Source organism: Bidens hawaiensis, unplaced genomic scaffold (genome assembly GCF_021521415.1).
Source record: "Bidens hawaiensis isolate Kalapana, Puna unplaced genomic scaffold, B.hawaiensis_p1.1 tig00039896_1, whole genome shotgun sequence".
NCBI classification, from domain to species: domain Eukaryota; kingdom Viridiplantae; phylum Streptophyta; class Magnoliopsida; order Asterales; family Asteraceae; genus Bidens; species Bidens hawaiensis.
Genome location: NW_027505630.1, coordinates 56,011 through 78,974, shown reverse-complemented (window position 1 = coordinate 78,974; position 22,964 = coordinate 56,011). Strand labels below are relative to the sequence as shown.

The 22,964-nt window shown below is 33.5% G+C and overlaps 2 pseudogenes; one reads left to right on the top strand and one right to left on the bottom strand.

Annotated features, from left to right (window-relative positions):
• Positions 1–9,558: 9,558 nt before the first annotated feature.
• Positions 9,559–11,743, bottom strand: LOC143614366 (factor of DNA methylation 5-like; annotated as a pseudogene).
• Positions 11,744–21,729: 9,986 nt separating this feature from the next.
• On the top strand, positions 21,730–22,209 carry LOC143614365 (factor of DNA methylation 3 pseudogene; annotated as a pseudogene).
• Positions 22,210–22,964: the final 755 nt, after the last annotated feature.

The following is a 22,964-nucleotide window of genomic DNA, read 5'->3' as shown; positions in this document are numbered from 1 at the left end:
TACCTGTTTCCACGAGCAATAACCAGACTACCTTTCGTTACCTTCCATTTACCTCCACCGAACTTTACTTCCATGCCCGGTTCATCTAGTTGACTAACAGAGATAAGCCTTCTCTTCAACAATGGAATAACCCTAACATTCTTCAAGTTCCAAACGGTTCCCAATGTAGTTACCAAATTAATACCCCCATGCCCGTGACATTAAGAACATCACCATTAGCAATACGTACATTCCCAAAGTTACCAACCTTTAGATTCACCATCGTCTCCCTGCTGTGCGTAGCGTGAAATGAAGAACCGGAATCCATAACCCAAGAGTCCACCATGCTATCAACACTAAAAAAAATGCCTCGTCATCACTGACGCCTTCATTAACCTGTTCAGCAGTGTTCACCCAGCAGCCTTTCCTTGTAATCTGTTTGGACAATCACTATTAACATGTCCAACTTCATTACACCTCCAGCACTTCACATTCTTCCGGGTTCTAGACGAACTCCTCCCCTGACTCCCACTGCTCAAATTATTTTCCCTTCCTCTGTCAGCATAAATCATACCAGAAGATGATCCTCCACTCGTGCTTTTCCGACGAACGTCTTCACCCAACACAATGTCTCGGACCCCCTCAAATGTCAAATCATCGGCCCCCGTAGAACTAGTAATGGCCGTCACAGTTCCAGACCAACTCTCAGGCAAAGAAGATAACAATATAATAGCTTGAGTCTCATTATCCAACTTCACGCCCACAGAAGCTAACCTGGACATAATTGAGTTGAAATCATTAATGTGACCAGCGACTGAACTTTCCTCGTGCATCCTTTTCATAAACAATTCCCTCATCAAGAACACCTTATTGGCTGCAGACGGTTTTTCATACATATTTGACAGAGCCTTCATCATACCACGAGCCGTGCTTTCTTTCATAATATTAAATGCAACTCTCCTCGTCAAAGCCAATGTAATTTTACCTCTAGCCTTCTTGTCCTTTGAGTTCCAAATTGCTTCTTCGGCTTTATCCATTTTATCCGGATTTTCCTCCAATACCATATCCAAATCATGTTCACCAAGTAACGCCTCTATTTGCATTTTCCACCATGCAAAATCAGTCCTGTCAAACTTGTCGATTCGAACCTTCGCGTCTTCAGACATCGCAAACAAGAAAACAGAGAGAAAAACCAATAAACAAAACTCTAACCCAAAAGACGAAACCTTTCTGAACTTCACAAAACCCGATTCACCAATTACCCCGTTGATAATCACAGTCAGAAAAAAACTTGAAACACAAAAATCTAACCTTAACCCAACGAATACCAAGAGTTCTTCACCAAACCCTAAAGGGTGGCTATAAAGAGTTTTAACCTGGTACGAACCCGATCACCTCATCCACAAAGCAAAACAAAGAAAAATATATATTTTACCTTTTGTTGCTGATGTGCTAAAAGTAGTTTAACTATTATTAACTAAATTATGCTAATCTAGACACTAAGTAATAAATTCTAAAATCTTAGACTCGACTAAACTACTAACCGGCAAGTGAACCGGTCGACTCTAATACAGCTAAGTAAGTCCGGATATCGAACCCACGAGACTCTTTAAATTACGTAACTAACTAAATTAGACTCTACTTACTGACACGACTATTTATTAATAATATTTGAGGGGGAATTTAATATTAATAATTAAAACTCTAAAAAATAATTAACTAATGATTACTTTAATTAAACTAATAATAAACTAATAAAACTTAACCCTAATTAATATAATAATAAAACAAAATCATTACTTTAAACTAATTAATTAATTAATTAAACTTAAACTCGATTACTTTAAACTAATAAACAATTAAGAAAACTTAGATTAAATCAGATGATAAAGATAAGTACTCTATGGTTCGGTTCTTTGGCAGGTTTATTGATAGAGATTAATCGTTTTTTCCCGGATGCGTTGACGTTCCCATTCTAGTTATTGGCGCGGGACGGAATAAAGAATATTAGAGATACAATTAAATATCAGCCCCCTCTTTTCTCTTTTTTCCCTTTTTTAGAAGAAGGGAGGAAAGATAAAGAATAAAAGTGCATTCAACAGCTGTGAGACTCGGGTTCTGAACCGGGAGAATCCCCAAAGTTACGGTTATTAATTAAATGGAAAACTCACGTTATGGAACCGGGATCATAAAATAGACCATTGACAGAAAACCCGAACAGGACCCTTGAACTTCAAGAAGACGCATATGGATTTCTAACAAGTTTTAAGACTCACCAGTTTTATGAATTAAACTTCCTTACGGTTATTTAATAATTTATGTTCAAGTATCTTTATGACGAAAACCTACCTTACAGCGCGGAATTCAAAGATAGCAAAGTAGACTCAATTAACTTAATAGACTAAGCTGACAATCAAACCTAGACGGACTCTTTACGAAGAACTAAATCTAGCAATCCTGACCAACAAAGATCTATCAATAGCCTATCACTTTACAGCTTTCTAGGCTGGCAGTTCACTTTTATCTATTTAATTGATTTTATTGTTTCTATGATTTTAATGCATATTAATCACATACTAGCCAAGAACACACAGTAAATGACCTAACAAAACCCTATCCTATGAAACAATCAACAAGGGCAATGTGAAACAATAAATTCAAGTAAATAAAACCAAGCAATCATACGCATCAATTAAATCAAAGTCAACCGTTTACTTAGAACATAAAATTCATACGAAACGAAATCCAAATAAAATAAACCGAACTAAGGTTCATCACGACCTAGGTAGTATAAAAAGTTTAGCCTAACATCTTAAAATCAAAGAAACTAAAATAATTAAGTGCAACAACCAAACTCATTATTAAAATAATAAATTCAAACAGAATAGTGATAATGCTTGGTTGAGTAGGTGTTGAACCAAAACGATCTCCGCTCGAACCAACGGCCTTCTCTCTTTCTTTCTTCTTCTTGCGACTCTCTCTTTTTCGTGTCCGTGGGTTTTTTCCGTAGGGTTCTTTTTAAATAAGCCCCCCCTCAATTATTCTTTGATCTCCTTATATCTTAATTCTAATTCTGGTGGACCTACTAACAAATTGTATACAAGCCCATGTTCGTCTTTTTTTTTCGTTTGGAGTCCAAAGTGCTTTTCTTTCTTGTCATATGATATGATCACATTTAAATTAAACCCCACCGTCACTTCTTGCATTTGCCTTGTCAGAGAACGTATACATGCATATATCAACTAAATGATTTCCTCCTACACCATCATGAAAGTTATAACAAGTTACTACTATATATAATACATACATATATATATATATACATACATATATATATATATATATATATATATATATATATATATATATATATATTTATATAGTTCACGTTAGAAAGGTGGATTTAATAATTAGAGTAATAATAGTGAGAGTAAAAATAATAATATACATTTGAATAATAATATAAAATATGTTTAAAATTCGTTTGTCGGTCTCAAGTTTAGAAAAAATATATAAAATAAGCTCGTCATCTGTTAAAACCTTAAAAACCACATATGAACCAACTAAGAATAATATTCAATAAAAACCTAGCTCAAAGCAGTTAAAAGTGTAGGAATAATTTATATTATAACATGTACTATTTATACCATATCAGTTGCGGCGTCCCTCCAAGAATAAAGAAAATAAATAACTTGATTCCTTTTCTTGTTTCTTGGTTCAGTCCACCAGAGATCAAGCCACCAAACCCTTTATTAATAACAAAGCTTTAAACCCAAAAGCTTTTAATTATTGGCTATCCTTTGAACGAAACACAACCCAAAAGGACAAAAAAGGCAATTAAACCCTTTCTTGAATATCGCAATTTCCAAAGAAAAAATAATCCGTTCCCTTTTTTGCTAAATTCAGAGACAACCGATCGAAAAACTTAAATGAATCGTTTTCTGTGCAACAAACCGTGTGTTAACAACGAGCCAATGCTCTGATACCACTTGTTAGGTATTAATCAAAGTTGGTACGCAGCAGAAACACCAACACACACGCATACACGAAAGAAATAAATAAGAGACACGAGATTTTGTGTGGTTCGGTCAAGGCGACCTACGTCCACGGGCTGCAACTAGGGTATTTTATTAAGCAAGGTACAAAAGATCATAATACATGACTAGATATATGAAGATAACAATTAGGGTTAATAGAAGAGGGACCAAGAAAACTCCAAATGGGCCATCTCCATAATTAAACGGCCACCCCCTTTTGTCTTCTAATCGTCAACCAACAAACCTGACCAAAAGGCCTTCACTAGTCCTAACAATCTTCGCTTTGTTTTGTTTTATTTTCTATGATATCTCATGGAATCGAGTTTCTTAAGGTCAATATACGTTTAAGAAGTTATAATTTTCCATGTAGACCTTCTTCCATGATTTATAACGTAGTTCTAAGCGTCAGCAGTTACCTTTGTAGTTTATACTTTTCTTTATAGCTTAATAGCAGCAATTTGGATGTGAAATAATGCATAACTTTCTGATTTATTTAGGTACTATATCTGTTTTTAATGAGTTATATTCGTTTATAGGACACATTTTTACCTTATTATCGAAGAAGTCATGTGCTCATCTGCCCCTCAAAATTGAGGCTAAGTTTTGTTAATTTCGCTAAACGGCTTGTTTGTTGAAGAAAACATGTTTTTATCCATTTTTGTGGTGGCTTGAATGTTACACTATGCTTTGCTAGATAGGAAACTGCAACTTCGATTTGATTGACTATTTATTTTAAAGATCTACATGAATATATGAAAATTAAAAGACCTTCTCTATCTGCATATATACCTTTACTAGAAATTTTATTGATATCAAACTCTTTGTAGATGGTTTTATGTTAAAAGTGATTTCATCTTGCTCAGTTGTTGTGTTTGATATATCGCAAGATAGGCGCACAATGGGTCATGGAATAAAAGATGCAGATAACATCGATCCAAAGTTTGAAGCATATAGACATAAGTTATTCAAATTGTCCCTTTTGTTCTGATAGTAAAGACTATGGTTACAATGACCTCCTCAGGCATGCGAACCACATTCTGAGTGAATTAGAAACTGCTAGTATTAAAGAAAGAGTTAAATACATGGGATTACTTGAGTATTTTGAGAGGGAACTTCAAGCCAAAATCAAGTGTTTTTGTAAGGCCCCGTTCTCGGTAGCCATACTTTAGCATCGGATTTACTCATAAACACAGTTCTATAAATCAGAGTTTATTAAAACTTTTCGCGAAATATAAAACATCAATCATTTATTACAAAACATTCAATCTTTCCTTTAAATCCATAACATAAAACCTCATATTTAAAACATCATTTCTTCTTTCAGATGCTAGCCGTTCAATCCATGCCATGTGTCATCCTCATGCCATCTCAATAAACATATATACCTGCGTGCATACTAAAAGTCAGCTACATTGAGTGAGTTCTAGTTAATCAGGTAACATACAATACATTCACATATCATACATATTTACGTATCCGAAGTTACATATCCATACTTAACCAGTTACCATTGTGTCCTACATACATACTTACTACTACCTACCTCGATCCACCGATAGTATGTTCATAGTCCGCCGTCTATGCCTATACCCAAGGTCGTTGAACACGCAAAAGGCCCGCAGTCCTTACCTATGCTCACCATTCATGGTACGTGCAAGGTCCGCCGTCCTTCCCTGTACCATCCTACATCAACAACACGTACAAGGTCCACAATCCTCCCCTATGTTGTAATCTAATTCATAGCACGTACGAGGTTCGCAGTCCTCCCCTATGCCACCACAAAACAATTACAACACATATAAGGTCCGCAGTCCTTTCCTATGCTGGCTCCTATCTAAAGTACGTATAAGGTCCACAGTCCTTAACTACGTTCTCATCTATCATCTATTACATGTATAAGGCCCACAGTCCTTAACTACGCCATTATATGCCAAGTCTAAGTCCAACGGAAGTTAGAGGGATTTGCCATCCTAACTTACTATGTCAGATGTAGAACTCATTCACCATTCATGTACCTGCATACACTTACTTTGCATATACAATAATTACATCGTAACATAAGAACACACTAGGCGTTCTTCACATCATTCATTTAACAATCATACTCCTTGTCGATACGTGCAATATCCGAAGATCGTTCACGTAACGACAAGCATTCGTTCATAACGTTCACACATCACCCATACATTACCTATAACATTCATATCTTTATTTATAACCTGACAGTACGCGCAATATTCGAAGATCGTTCGCGTAGCGACAAGCAATCATTCTTACGTTTCACATATATCACATATGGCATACACTTATCACTTAGGATAAGTGTATTAACAATTCACATCGAGTATGCACACAGCCCAGAAAACATAACAAGGAAGTGGGGCTAGAAACTCACCTGAACTCGGTTACGTTCACTGCTAATGGTAATCCCTTTCTTTAGTTGCACGGCTAACTGTATAACAATTACGCGTATTAATTACTATCACTTCCCATATCGTCTTTCTAGTTTAATTATTACGCACAACGAACGGGGTCCGGGTGCAGCGCCCCTGGCATCGGGGTATAGGGGCGGCAGCCCTTAGCAGGGTCCAAGGGGCAGATCCCCTGGTAGGGTCGAGCTGCCAGGTTAGCTTGGAGAAATTTTATTTACATTAATTGTCTTAACACATTTTCCATTAGGATTTCAAATTATTATCTAATTCGCTATCTCATTTTCTATAACGAATTAAGCCTAATTTGTTATATGCCACAGTCTAATTCGTTATCGGATCACAGTCTAATTCGTTATCTGCTTCATGTCCTGATTCGTTAGCTTAATTCGTTATTCTGGTTCGTCATCTGGTTCGTCATTCTGCTTCGTCATATGAACATAGTGAATTGGGCAAGTAACGAATCACTTGATTCGTCTGATTCGTTATCTCAGTTCGTTAGCCTAATTCGTTATCTCAAGGTAACGAATTGGTAGATAACGAATTAAAGGCTCATTCGTTATCAAGTCACACGAATGAGTCCCATTCGTTATGAACGCGTAATGAATTGATCGACTATAACGAATCACCCCTGTTCTTATCCAGATTTTGACTCGGAGGTCAAAGTCAAAATTGATAAGAACAATAACAGTCAACATAAGTCTGATATGTAATTAAACCCTCTATACTTAACGAAAACACACGAATCTGGTATCGTTGGATTCGGAATCCCAGCGCCTACCAACCCTAACCCTTCATTCATCCAAACATTCGTGTTTAGAGGGTGAGATTTAGGCATCTAGGTTACGGGTCTTTTTAGGGTAACGATTAACCTATCAAACGGTAATCAATTTCAGTAATACTAGCTTCGTTGGATTCGTTTTTACCATACCAAAACAGATCTATGATTTCTAGACTAAACCCGGACTTAAACGAACAAGTTCGAGCTATAAACGTACCTTAAACGAGTCTAAATACGAACACGGTTAAGCCTTGATGTTGTTTTGGTTCTTCACGACGATCTAGCACCAACGGGTTCGGGTTTCCACCTTCGGATCTTGGCTCGAGTTTTTGGATAATGTTTGTTTGTGTTTTTCAAGGTGTAGGCTATGGTGTAGAGATAATAATGGAAATAATTAGGGTTTAAGGGGTATTTATACTCCCTTAAGCCCATGGACCTAAGGCCCATCTTTTCTTTGGTCCATATTTAATTCCATCTAATTTGCCTAATCCATCTATCCTTAATCTTTTATTATTTTTCTACTAATTCCAGTAAACTTTTCCATCATAAACAAATAATATATATAATATTATTCTTAAAAATTTCGGGATGTTACAGTTTTGATTCAACAAGTGTAAATTGAAGTCCAAAGCAAAATGTTAATAAAGAGTTCCTTGTTTGGCCTTGGATGGTTGTGGTTGCTAATATTCCTGTTGGGTATGATAAGTATGGGATTGGTTGTACAAAACTAAAATGTGATTGAATTAAAGAAGGTTACAGTCAAGTTAGAGTTCATCTTCTTTTGAATTCGCAGCAGTCTCATGTTGTGGTTGAATTTGGTAAAACCTGGGATGGGTTTGTTCATGTATTGAAGTTTATCAAGGCATTTGAGGTAAACAAATATGAAAGAAAAGACTAGTTTGATAGGGGAAAGTGTAAATATGGTAAGTTGTATGGTTGGATTGCAGCTGATGAAGATTATAAATCCCATGGTGTTGTTGGCGATTATCTCAGAAAAAATGGTTTGATCGAAGACTGTTGCTGATGTTTAAAAAGAAGACGAATTGGCAATTCTGAGGTTGAAAACTATTATGGACGAAATAGACAAAAGAGAAAGAGGTGATGACTGATAACTTTAGTAAAGCTGTATAACTTTTCCAAGATTGTTTTTTGAGTTTCAGTTATATGTGTAATTGTTTGAATAATTATATCTTAATTTGATCTTTTTGTTCTTGATTAGATGACATTCATGTTGAATATGATGAGAATTGTGTTTGCTACTAAATTTAGGACATTGGTTTGGTGTAGACTTTTTATTGTAATATTAATGAATGGACACCTGGAAGGTGAAATATACACATTTTCATCTTCTTGTCATGTTTTAAAGTAGTATCATTTTTTTTTCTCCCATGCTTATCTTAATTTCCAAATTGAGGTTAGGTAATAGGTTTCGTTAATCTCGCCTTCCAAGCGATATTACTATATTAGCTGTTGGGTCGTATCTTCTTTGTGTCGGCTTGAATCTTAATTTGAAAATACATAAAGATCAAACTATATGACTATATTAGCATCTAGCATATCTTTCCAAGTGAAATTACTTGTTACAACGATCTGTTATACCAAGTGATAATGAAACGTTGTCACATAGGTTCCGTTTAGGCAAGAAGAGTTTCCTTATCACTAAACATGGTAACTGATAGCGAGTGTCTTTTTCCAATTGTTTAATGTAGTTTGTTAATTACTTTTAAACAATTAATATTAGTTATTATTTTTAAACAATTACTTATCATCCAAAGTGTATCCAAGCAAATCTTATTAAAACTTATCAAGAGTCCGAAAAATACTTTTTTAAGATACCTCCATTGTCGTTAATACTTATATCGGAATGTACTACCTTAATATAAAACTATTAATATGATTTATAAAGTTTAGTGCTACATGTTTATTGCAACAATGAAGTCAATATAAGCGTTAGAACTAAGTAATTGGTTAAGTGTGGTTTATTATAGGCATCAAATGCATTCTTTGTTTAATGTTAGGCTTTCGAGGAGAGATTGTGAACTCAATTTTTGATGAGTTTGGCAAAAAGTCCATTTTCGTTTCACCTATCCTTAATGTTCAAATTAGTCCCTTCAATTTCAGTATTAACACTTAGTCCTCAAACTACAATATCATTTATATTCATTTTGGAGCCCAAAAAAGAGCAATAAATTAAAATCAAATAACAAGAAATCCAAAACTAGCTAGCATATATTTTAGATTCACCAGCGGATGAAGTTTTAGATATAAACCGGAGTTATGCCTTAAATAATACTCCCACTTTAAGTGTTTGTTAATACTTAAATACTTAATACTACAAGTTCGAGTTTAAACTACCAACCAAAGTTATCCTACAATCTAGTTTAACATCTGTTGCGTTGTTTATAGATTTCCAGATTTCCCATCGCTTGAGAATAACTTCAACGCCTTCTTTCAAGGTTGCCCGTCTTCCCTTTATCTTGTTCCAAAAGTTCTTGCACCGGATATCTGCCATTCGGGTTGAACTCGTTTAATTATTTTACAGCATCATATATGTCTTTCCCATATTCATCTTTCAGGCTTGTAATCTTCTCATTTTCTTCTTCATCCAGAGTCTCATGTATAATCATGTGTGACTTTCACTTTCAAACACCAAAACTTCAAAAACATAGATTTATCAACATACTCCTCAATCAATAAGCTATTGCTATTTTATAGCAAATACATTTATTAAAACCAGAAAAAGAAGGGTATATGATACCTCACTATTCCCTTCGATAGTGATGATTTTGAAGGGGTGCCAACTAGGATCCCTAAGATGATTCTCCCACAAAGATGGAAACTTTATGGCATTTTTAGATACCTCCTTTTTAATAGAGCAATGACTCTTAGTAGCAGCAATAAAAGGCTTTTCATCAAGATCCCCCATTATCTTCACAACAAACATGCGTACGCGTAGTATTTGTACTCAAAATCTGTTGTTCAAACTTCAAATAAATTGGGATAAAACAGTAAATTCAACAAGTTTTATCAGTTTAGATGAATGACTTAATTAATACTCACATTAAATAGCTCTTTACGAGCATCCACTAGTTTATCATTGCTCTTTTGTTCTCTAACTATAATGCTTGATTAATCCATTTAAATCCTTAAGTTCCTCTTCTTTTTCTTTCAGACGATTTCTAATTGATTCCATTTTGTTCTATTTTTCTAGATCTAATTCAGTCATGTGTTTCATCACTTCTACGGCTCCCTTCATGTGCTTGATCTCTAGCTCCAATCATTGCTTTTCATCAAGCTTCTTTTCAAGCTCGATTATTTTCTAGTAAAGTTTTTCTTTTTCTATTTGTCGAGTTTTACAAAATGTTAAATACAAAATTAGTCAAAAACACATGATTTAATATAAAAAGTTTTTTTTAGCAAACCTTATGACACTCAGCTAGCTTCAACACTCTTTCATTTGCCAGTTTCTGCTCCAAATTTGCCAATGCAGTCTGCTAGAATAGAATTTCATCACATTAGAATATGATCTTGCAGTTCACAAATTAACAAACAATTGAGTACCATTTCTTTCTCATTGTCAAGCTTCTTCTTCTCAGTTTCATTTATAGCTTCACGCGCTTTTAGTCCCTTTTCAAGCTCCTCCAACATCCACTTGGTCCGTTCATGCTGCGTGGTAATCATATTAAGCTGCTCTTGTGCCACCATTTGCATCATTTCCATATCTAATCAAGAATAAACTAAATCAAATTAAGACCCACGCGATTACATATATAACTGTACTTCAATAAACAATCTTGAAAAAACTATACCTCTATTAAAGTTCTCAGTTATCACATCTTTCTCTCTATAACAAATTCCATCTGATCATCTGTTTTGTTGATTTTAGCATTCATTTCTTCACATCTTTTGTTTGTTTCATCTATCATAGTTTTCAACCCCATAAATACTGATTCGTCATCTTTTTGTAAATCAGGAAAAGTCTTCAAATCACCAGTTTTACTAAGATAATCCCCAACAACACCATAGGACTTATCATCTTTGCATTTTTCCCGATCAAACCAGTCTTTCCAGCCATGCTTGTATAACCTCAAGAGCGATCATAAACTTCCCAAACTCAACCACAGCAAGGCCTGAGTGACCCTGCAACTTCATAAGAAGATGAACTTCAACTCCGTTGTAGCCATTGTTATCAACCACACTCATCCAAGGCCAAACATATATCTCTTCATTAGCATTTTGATTTACACTTGCTGAACGAAAGCACTTGATTTTAGCCTGAAACTCCTTCTCCAAGTACTCAACTAATCCCATATGATTCGCATTTTATTTAAAACTCTCAGTTTTAGATTCTATCAAAATGTGATTCGCATGCTTGAGTAGGGCATTGTAACCATAGTCTATGCTATCAGGACAGAAAGGACATTTTAAAAGCTTTTCTGAAACCGAACTTCAATACAACCGCCTCTTAGTTCCAAGTTAGGATCCATGTCATTTGCATATCCAATTAGGTGACTCATCGTACGCGTATCTTGCAATATATATCAAACACGACCACCATGTAACATTAGATCACTTGTAGCAATATGTAGTTAATATCAGTTATATATCTGTAACACCTCGGCTAAAGCGGAAACGCCTGAGTGTGACGTACAGATTGCTCAAAACACATGTGACACTATTAAGTGACAATATTATCATTAATTAATTTAAACATCAAGTACACAAATTTGTAACAAGAAATACACGAAAAATACAAGAACAATATAACAGCTTGTCCATTTATTGAAATGCCCTAAGATCTAATGTCCTCTTCTTGTGTCAACTTCGAATAGATGTACCTGTAGCATATATATAAAATAATGTCAACTAAATGAATAGTTGGTGAGTTCACACAAGTTTGATATAAGTACATAAAAATCATATAATTCCATGAACAAGTGTAAATGAGCAAGTAAAGTTCTTTCCGGTTAGAATTGTGCACGTAAGGTCCTTTCCAGTTGGGATTGTGCACCGACGTACTCGGATAATGAGACCCTTTTCCATTCATAACAACAAATTTCTTGAGCGCAAAGGGTAGCGTATGATCATACTTAATAAGGAAACTATGAGCACGCAATCTTTGAGCAAGTAAGCAAATAAACACACAAGTCCATGTAACGAATTGTAGTTTATAAATAATGAATAAACGAAATTGTAATGTTGATAGGATATATATGATATCCTCAAAATGTGTGAAAGCATTAAAAAGGGGGCGTGAGAAACGCACCTTTGAGATTAAAGCCAAACTTGAAATGACAACCGAAAGCGCGTTAAAGAAAATGAACAATCGAACCTCACGAACTATAAATAAACAAAATATAATAATTAAAGACTAACTAATGGGATTGTAAAGTTTAAAGAATACTAAATCAAATGTATAAAAAAATATAAGATAAAAAAACTAGGAAAAGATCAAAAAAGAAGATGAAATACAAAATCAGTTTTTGGACAGGAAATCGTTATGTTTTGTTTAAGTTATTTAAAATATCAAACAATTTTATTATAAATTAAGACTTTCTAGTTTACTAAATTAGAATGTTTTGAACAAATTTCATTTAGAAAAGGTTTACCAATTTGTAACCTAAAAAGGCCAAAACAGCCATGTAAATCAGAGGGTACGAATTTGCGCACCGTTTATTGCGAATTCATACGAATGAATTAAAGCGTAAAAATAGTTTTTAGAACCGTATTTCAATAAAGTGTATTATAAAATTTGATATTTCACTTTTTCAGTTTGTTATGAACAAGATATGCCTCTTTCTTTGACGGCTATATCTAATGTCAAAACTGAAATACTGCTAAAAGCAATATTTAAGCGATTTCGAAAAGGAATTTGATGAAATAAAATTATTAACTTTCTTGGATATGATTATATAACATTTTTTAGCATATATCATAAAAAATACTTGGGTCATTTGAATAAAAAATAACGATTCAAAACAGGAAAATAAAGATGTATGAACGTTTCAAGTGTGATCGGCCTTCGTGTAATCGATAATCTCCTTGTGTTCTTTCTCATCCACCCTATACACCATGGTGTATGGATTATGTTGATTCCTAGAAATTATTATGTTATGGTCATGTAACCATTTGATTAACTAGTATGAACAAGAACTAAAATAAATAGAAATAAGATGAAGAAGACTTGAATAATTAAAACCCTACATTTGAAATGGAAAAATAATCTCTTGAATATGTCAAAGACTGGTGTAAGAATGAAATGGGTGGGAGTAGGTTCTTATTTATACTAAAATAAGGAGGTTATTCTTTAAGAATATTTTAATGATGAAATTGATTAGGAGAGTGCTTTGGGGGAGGAGGTTTGACCAAAATTTGAATGATGTGGGAAGATATTTTTCATCTTAAAAATAATAACTTAAGGTAAAAATAAATGTGACATAACCAAATTAAAAGAATGCACTTTAGTTATTAATCAATAATGTTATTTATGTGATATTTGAAAAAAGAAAAATCATGAGTGTTATAATTTTTATTTATATACATATTAGAAATGATTAATATTATTAAATAACTTTAGGAAAGAAAAACTATTAGGTATGAAATATGTAACATAAGAGTATATGCATAATTAACCGAATCACATCGAAAAATTAAAATGGGTCGGGTTTTCAGGTTTGAAAATTAACGTATGTTACAAGATTCACAACTTTTAGAAATTTCGTCCCAAAATAATATAAGAAAACAAGTAGTACATATAGTTGTTAAAAGTTTTAACATTATATATATATATATATATATATATATATATATATATATATATTATCCTAAGTTTCAAGTTATTGCACACAACTGTCCTTACTTTGATAATTATGTGTGCACCCGCAATTACTTGGTTCGTCGCATGGTCCACATGGTTTGTCATATTGTGTGGTTTTGCAAGATATTGGGTAAAAATTGAGGTTCAAGAATAATTAAATCGATGAATGTAAACATTGGGTTTCAAAAACAAAAATAAATAAAACTTTCGAAGTCAGTAATACCGTCATAAATGTAAACATTGAGGTTCAAGAATAATTAAGTCGATGAATAAGACTTTTGATTCTTGAAATAATACCATGGAAATCAGGAAAACTTAGGTTATTAATAACAACACAGATAAAACATCAAAGTCATGACTATCACAGTAATTAGTTGTAAATAACCGGGTCGAGAATAACATGGAAATTAAATGCAACATTGTGCTAACAAAATATCACCAAGTAAATCGAAAACACATTGGCATAAAATTGATAGATGAAACTATAATATCGAAATATCAAAATAATTTAAGTTCTTGGAGTCAAAACAACGTAAAACATCATTTTGAAACTTCGTTTAACGAATGAAAATTCCCCATAAAACATCAATTTTGAATAAAAGCAAGATTAACCAAATATATACTTGAAACTTTGAAATCAAAGTAAAACATAGGTCTCAGATTAATGAGACATTAAGAAAATAATTCGGTGAAACATTGGATGAAAAAAGAACCAAACAAATAATCAAAAACAATTCGTGTAAAAGTAATATAAATTCAACATGTACCTAAGCATGTTTGAAATCCCAATTTCCACTAAACGGTTACATTTATGGGAAATCAGTCACAAAGCAAGATTGAGATATAATAAACAAATTCAGCAATGCAACAATGAATAACAACGAAAATGGCTCGGCAATCACAAATAGCCAAACTCAGTTATAAACTTCATAAATAATCCTTGAAAGGATTGAATACATAAAGTTGCTTTGGTTATATTCAAATAGGATAATATATATATATATATATATATATTTATATATATATATGAGAAAAGAAATTAATAATAAAAATAAAAATAAAACAAGACGAGACTTGCGATACTTGTCTTCTCGACGGTAGGTTTGAGGTATGAAGGTTATGGTGAGTGTAGTGCCATTATTTCTCAACTGAATTTGTCGGTGTTGACGAAGGGGAAGAGAAAAATACTCTCTTTAAAATTCACTTAAGTTTATGAAATTCGAAAAAAAAACGATGCTTTTATAATAATAATTTTTCAAAAAGCTTAGTAATAGTAATAATAAAAAAATTCTTAGCTACTGTTAAGTTTGCGACACTTTATGAAATTTTTTTAATGTAAAATAAAGGCCTCCCTTATGGCGGCGTCTATGAAAAATTTAAAGATGATCTCCAACTAAAAATAACTCGTTTTGATAGAACTATTGTGATGATAATATAATAGCCTCAAGACTTAGGACTTGTTTGAAACAATAATTTTACTTTATTTAACATTTTCATTTAACCTTAAAAATATTATATATAATCAGAATTATAGTGGTAATAATAATAATAATAATAATAATAATAACAATAATAATAGTGGCCATAATAGTAGTAATGAAATAGTAATGATAATAGCGATATCGATACTAATAGTAATAATAGTAGTAAATTTATTAATAATAAAAATAGTAATAATAATAATAGTGATCATAATAACCATATGTTTGACTTAAAGTCTTTTTGAAGAACATCAATCAAGTACTTGTTAATTAACTATTTTTAAAATAATTTGAGGATTCGAAAATATAAGTATAAGGTGTTCGTTAAAAAAATATATATATATTGAATGCGGAGAAACGTCATGATTTTTTTAAATAATAGAAATAAGTATGTTTAACGAGTATGAAGGGGCTAAGTAGGGGTGTAAGTCTACGAGTGAGCTCCAAGTGGTCAGAGGATGCGGTTTAAGATGTTTCAAGGTGGAAACAAGTTAGGCATTTTTGAGTATTGTGGGGGTACTCGGGTCACTACACTGATATCATGCTTGAAGTACGAGCATATGGCATATAGTTGGGATAAATGGTTGGGTAACAAGTTGTGGGGATATGTGATGTTGAATATGTATAGGTTTTTGGTAAGAGGTGGTGGCTGAAATTATCGCACTTGTATGCTAATGGAGTGGTGGGATTTACACATGTTATACAAAGGGTGTGTCCACGTGCCAAGCTTTTTGTTGGGGTACGTTTGAGTGTCCAAGAGTTGTATTGGGTTTTGGATCGGTTCAAGCATAGTTATTGGATCTACTATCATGGTTAATAAGGGTTTCAGTGGCCAATAGTGCGATAATAGGAGTTGTCACTTTGCGAGTTGAGTTTTGAGGGCGACGTCGAGGAAAACAAGAAGACATGCCACGAAACGTGAATGATTTGCGTGACATGAGACGTAAATATGAAATTCATTTTATCGACCAAAAGAAACATCAAAACAATATATATAAATATTTAAAGAAAACAAGTAAAGAAATAAAATTGCATGAAACAAAATTCGAAACCGAAATTGAAATGTTCATTTCCATAAAAAAATCTCATAAATTTTTGAATAACAACATGGAAAATATATCAAACTTAGTATAAGTAATGAAATCGAATTGAAATTTTACAACATGATAGTAAATGAATATAATAACAACTGAAACTCGACTATTCATGTACCACCATGACTTTTTGAAGTTTCAATTTTAAATCGTAATAATAAATGAGTATATATATAGAAAATAATCAAATTGAAACTCCACAATTCATGTGTCACAATGACTTTTCGAAGTTTTAATTTTAAATCGTATTAATAAATGCATACTTAAAGAAAAAAATCAATTTGGAACTCGACATTTCATGTATCGCCATGAATTTTCGAAGTTTCAATATTAAACCGTAATAATAACTAATGAAAACGAGTTGAAATCCGACTATTCTCGTACTACAACACAAAAAAAAAATCAAAATACGTAATCAAATCGAACCAAAAGCTGGGTATTCGTGTATCACCACGACTTGACAGTCTTTCAGTTAAAACACATTGTAAAACATCAGAATCACACATTGCATGAACCACCATGACTTGTGTGACATCCTTAGGAGTGCAACCATATTCTTTTCACAAAAAGAACATGGTCACATTTGAAAACTTAAAGTTGTGATTCATATGGCGTTGAAAGTGGTATGCTTTGGCTTAATAGAGTTCATGCCCTTTCCTAACTCTCCGGGTAAGAAACCGGGTCCCGCGTCTGATTGGGATTTATGCGCATTGCTTATATCCTTAGGTTTCAATAACCTTGGTGTCAAGAGTTTCTGAAAACAAGCACGTCCCCCTTACAGTTTACTACATACCCGCCATATAGAACCATCTTTAAGAAGAAAAAATATCGAAACACCGAAAAAATCGATTCTTGAAAAATGTTTGAAAATCTTTGCTTTAGGCATGAGCCTTGGACTAGTGTGTGATGTTTGTGTACATGAGGTAAAGTATAACATCATTTGTGTACATGAGGCACTAACAAATCAATAATAACCAAATAATGTGCATTGAACAATCAAATGTGGCCCACATAATTTCTAATCTTGCAACCCTAAATAAACAAAAATAAGCTATAACCAACTAGGACACTACGTCTAATGTCCTATCTTATAGTCACGACTCTAATACCAATCTATAACACCAAAACGCCTGAATGTGATACAGATTGCTCAAAGCACATGTGACACTATTAAGTGACAATATTATCATTAATTAATTTAAACATCAAGTACACAAGTTTGTAACAAGAAATACACGAAAAATACAAGAACAATATAACAGCTTGTCCATTTATTGAAATGCCCTAAGTTCTAATGTCCTCTTCTTGTGTCAACTTCGAATAGATGTACCTGTAGCATATATATAAAATAATGTCAACTAAATGAATAGTTGGTGAGTTCACACAAGTTTGATATAAGTATATAAAAATCATACAATTCCATGAATAAATATAAATGGGCAAGTAAAGTCCTTTCCAATTGGAATTATGCACCAACGTACTCAGATAAGCGCAAGTAAGGTCAGGTCCTTCCCAGTTGGAATTGTGCACTAACGTACTCGGATAATGAGACCCGTTTCCACTCAAAACAACAAATGACTTGAGCGCAAAGGGGGGGGGGGGCGTATGATCATACTTAATGAGGAAACCATGGGCATGTAATCTTTGAGCAAGTAAACAAATAAACACACAAGTCCATGTAAAGAATTGTAGTTTGTAAATAATGAATAAACGAAATTGTAATGTTGATAGGATATATGCTCAAAATGTGTGAAAGCGTTAAAAAGGGGGTGTAAGAAACTCACCTTTGAGATTAAATATTGTTTGATTGGTACTTTGATCTTAACAAGCAATTAATTAATCTTGTTTCAGCAACAACAGTTGCTAACTTAAATGGAACAATATGTATGCAGATACACCAAATCAGCTAATCTAACATATAGTTAATATATGAATAATACATTGATCAAATAGTAGTAGCAAAGTTCTTATCTAATAATCTAATTGACAAAACTAAGCCTAGATTTAAATTGTTAGGTTTTTGATCTAGTAAAAACGTCAACCTTGCCGGAAATGATCCAGCAAACTTGTCTGAGAAACAGGGAGTAAATAGCACATACACAAATAGAAAACAGATACTAGATTGTATACCTCGAAGTAAAGCAAGCTCATAAACAAAGTAAACCCGTAGGTTAGACTTAAAATTTTTAGAATGGTACTGTCTGTTGGGTTCTGCCGTGAACAAGCAGCATAAATTTATTTATGATACTATTGCTAACGTGGATTAGACATAAAATGTAAATTGATATATAAATTTGATTTAACAAAATAATTTCTAGGGGTCTCTATTATGTTTTGTGTTTTAGGACTTTTGTGTTTCCAAAACTGGCATTCCAATTTTTCACTAAGTGTAAATATTGAAATTGATGGGACGTGTTTTGCTATTCACAAAACTATTTTAAACAAAGCTTTAATAGCATTTAAATTAATCTAAAACAAAGATCGAAAGAAAATCATGATAGACCTCAGATTACAGAGAGTGTATTCTTTATTATTCTTGTATGCGTTTTAGGTTTAATTACTATTAAAAAAACCGTTGTTGATTTAAGCGTTTGACAAACATTTCTGGTTCTATGTATCACTGAATCTATGTAATTGATCTAGATATGGTGTTATGCGTTTGACAAGCGTTTATAGTTCTTGTATCACATTTTTCTATTTTTTAATCTGATAGTGTTGTTAAGCGTTTTATAAGCGTTTTAATGTTCTTGTATCATATTTTTGAATTTTGTTAATCTAGATGTGATGTTAAGCGTTTTATAAGTGTTTATGGTTCTTTCATCATCTGCATCTATTTAATTAATCTAGATGTGATGTTATGCGTTTTATAACCGTTTTATAATTCCTCTTAATTTCCCCCACCCCTGTTTTGTTGTATGTATGTGATTCAGTTAAGGGTAATAAGGCTGGTGAGAAAAAGAATGATGTTAAATGAAAGACTGTCGATAAGAAAACAAAACAACTTGATGCCGTAGTGAAAAAAGTTAAGACAAAACATGTTGAAGCAAACTCTGATTCAGACTTTGATACACCAATTAGCAAGTTGTTAGCAAAACGGAAAGACGTGGAAGACATTACCTCTGACTCGGACTTTCAACGTCCAAAGAAGAAAGTTGTTAGAGAAAAGAAGACAGCCGGGAGGATATCAAGGAAACCTTTTGTTGAATTTTTAAACAGAAGTTGAGAATGAGATGTGCACCTTTTATTATTGTTGATGCAGTGAAGGCAATGAACTCTGAACAAAAAGCTTGTGTGGAAGCAATGGGTTTTGGGTCAATATTAAGACTACAAATAAACCAAAATCCATTAATTTTGAGATATTGATTGCTCATTAACTATGATCAACGTTTTAATGAATTGAACATCGGAAGGCGTATTATTAAGATAACACCAAATAATGTGCATGAAGTGTTGGGGATACTAATGAGTAAAAGTTTTAGACAAGAGTATATAAGTCTTTCAAGATTGTTTTTTAGGTTCTATTATATGTGTAATTGTTTGTATAATTGTATCTTTATTTGATTTATTTTGGGTTGTTGATTAGATCGGGAAATGATGCAAGAGGAGAACGTTAAGGTGCTAGAAATGAGATTTTATAGTTTGTACTTGTTTCGATTCAAGACTTGTGGATAGGGCTGTTCAAAACCGGATATCCGAAACCGGATATCCGAATCTTTCGGATAGTGAAAATCACTATCCGAATCCGAATCCGAAACCTCGGATATCCTAATATCCGAAAATGAAATAAAAAAAACTTGTTTTATCAATAAAAACCATACATCATCTTAAGAATTCAAGTTTCCAAATCCAAGAAATCAAACATACAACAACCAAATAACAAGTTTCTAAGTCCAACAAACCAAACATTAAACAACCAAATAACAATCTAACAATAAATGAATGGCAACGGAGACCTGTGACGGATGGCGACGGAGACCTGTGACGGGTGGCGACGGGCCTGTGATGGTTTGATGGATGGCGACGGTGGACCAGTGATAGATGGCGACGGTGAACCTGTGATGATGGTGGACCGGCGAGGGTGGAGTGTGGACTGTGGTGTGTGAACCTGTGATGATGGCAGATTCTATGAAGGTGAAGGAGGCGGAGAAAGATCGCAGGTGAAGGTAGGCGCACACGGTTATGACTTATGTGAATCTAGGGTTTCCTTATTATGTACAATATAAAATATAACTAAAATATATTAAAATTAAAAAACCGGATAATTTGGATATCCAAAAAATCTGAAAACTGCTATCCGAATCCGAATCCGAATTTTCGGATATCCAGGATTCGGATATCTGAATTTTCGGATACGGATAGTCGGTTAATTTGGATATGGATTCGGATAGTTTTGAACACCCCTACTTGTGGCAGCTTTATAAGCGTGAAAAAAGAGGAAAAACACATGAAGCTATAAATGAAACTGAGAAGAGGAAGCTTGACGATGAGAAGAAAATGGTAGTCAGATTTTGTTATGTGAATCTGCAAGATTATAATCTAATGTGATGAAATGTTTTATTTTGGCATATTGAATTGGTAGTTTTGGAACAGAAAAAGGCAGATGAAAGAGCGTTGAAGCTAGCTGAGGATCATATGGTATGTTGACAGACTTTTCATATTTTAGCATGTGCTTTTTTCCAGTAAATTTATATTTTTTCATGACAGAGAGAAAAAGAAAAACTTCACCAGAAAATCATTGAGCTTGAAAAGAAGCTTGATGAAAAGAAATGGTTGGAGCTAACATTTGAGCAAATGAAGGAAGTCTTAAAAGTGATGAAACACATGACTGATGAATATCTTGAAGCCAATAACAAACTGGAATCAATAAAAAAAGATCTGAAAGAAAAGGAAGTGTAATTTGAGGATTGTAAAGCGCTTCATCAGGCATCAAGGGTTCAAGAACGAAGAAGCAATGATGAACTAGTAGAAATTCATGAAGGCTAATTTCCATGAGCTTGTTTCCTTCTTGTCTTTATTAGCGTCTACCCAAGTTTCAAGTCGCTTGAAATTACCATTTGTTTGAACAAGGTTTGAGTGGAAACAATGGTCGTGCGCGTGCTGGTGTGAAGAGAATGGGAGAGCTTGATCAAAAGCCTTTTATTGCTACTGCTAAGAGACATTGTTCTAATAAAAAAGAGGTGTCAGAGAATGCCATAAAATTGGCATCTTTGTGGGAGAGTTATCTTAGGGATCCTAGTTGGCATCCATTTAAAGTCATCACCATCAAAGGGGAAAAGCGTGGTATCATAATATTAAACATCAATAGCTTTTGAGATTTAACCAGTATCTTTATTTTCTTTCTAAATATGTTTCTACAGGAGATTCTGGATGAAGAAGATGAGAAGATTACAAGGCTGAAAGATGAAAATGAGAAAGATGTGTATGATGCTGTCATTACAGCTCTAAAAGAATTAAACGATTTCAACCCGAGTGGCAGATATCCAGTGCTAGAACTTTGGAACAAGATGGAGAAAAGACGGGCAACCTTGAAAGAAGGCGTTGAAGTTTTTCTCAGTCAATGGAAAACCTACAAACAACGTAACAGACGTTAAACTAGATTGCCGGATAACTTTGGTGAGTAGCAGTTATTTAAACACTTCATTGGGAGTGTTGGTTTTTTTTCTAAAATAACTTTTGTAATTTAGCGTTCATCCTTCGGTGAATCTAATGTATATGCTAGTTCTTGTTACTTAGATTTGTAATTGTCCTTTTTTGGGTTCCATAGTTTTCTTGTTTCTTCTGCAAATAAAACCTATAATTTATTTAATGATGCTTGCTAAGCGTGTTAATGAACAAAATATTATACTTTTAGGGAGGGCTGAATGGTGATTGGAGGAGGCGTGACTATTCGGATCAGATTACGATGCTTAATTAGCTGTGTTCTCGAGGGCTGTCATAAATCAAACCTGTTTAAGCTATAACATAAATCATATATAGAAACAAAGTAAATGTAAAATTTTACTTGTTAAACGATTCAACTGGTGAACTCAAATTGATAGACTCGAACGCACTCCGTTTAGTTAAATGTGTTAGAACTCATGGGAAATCCTACAAACCCTGAGAGTGATCCCAAGGAGATGAAAAAGCATAGCCGAAGTCGGCTTAGTGGGAATGCCAAATGCAGGGGAAAGCGCACTTTTAGGAGCTTTATTCAAAGCACAACCGAGAACAGGCCATTATGCATTCACAACATAGGAAACTTAACATATGATTATATTCCTAGTTTGTGCGGTTTTGGAAGAAGGTGTGGGTGGGTGAGTTAAATATGGTCTTAGGATGCTGGTAAATGGTGAAGATTCTAATAGAT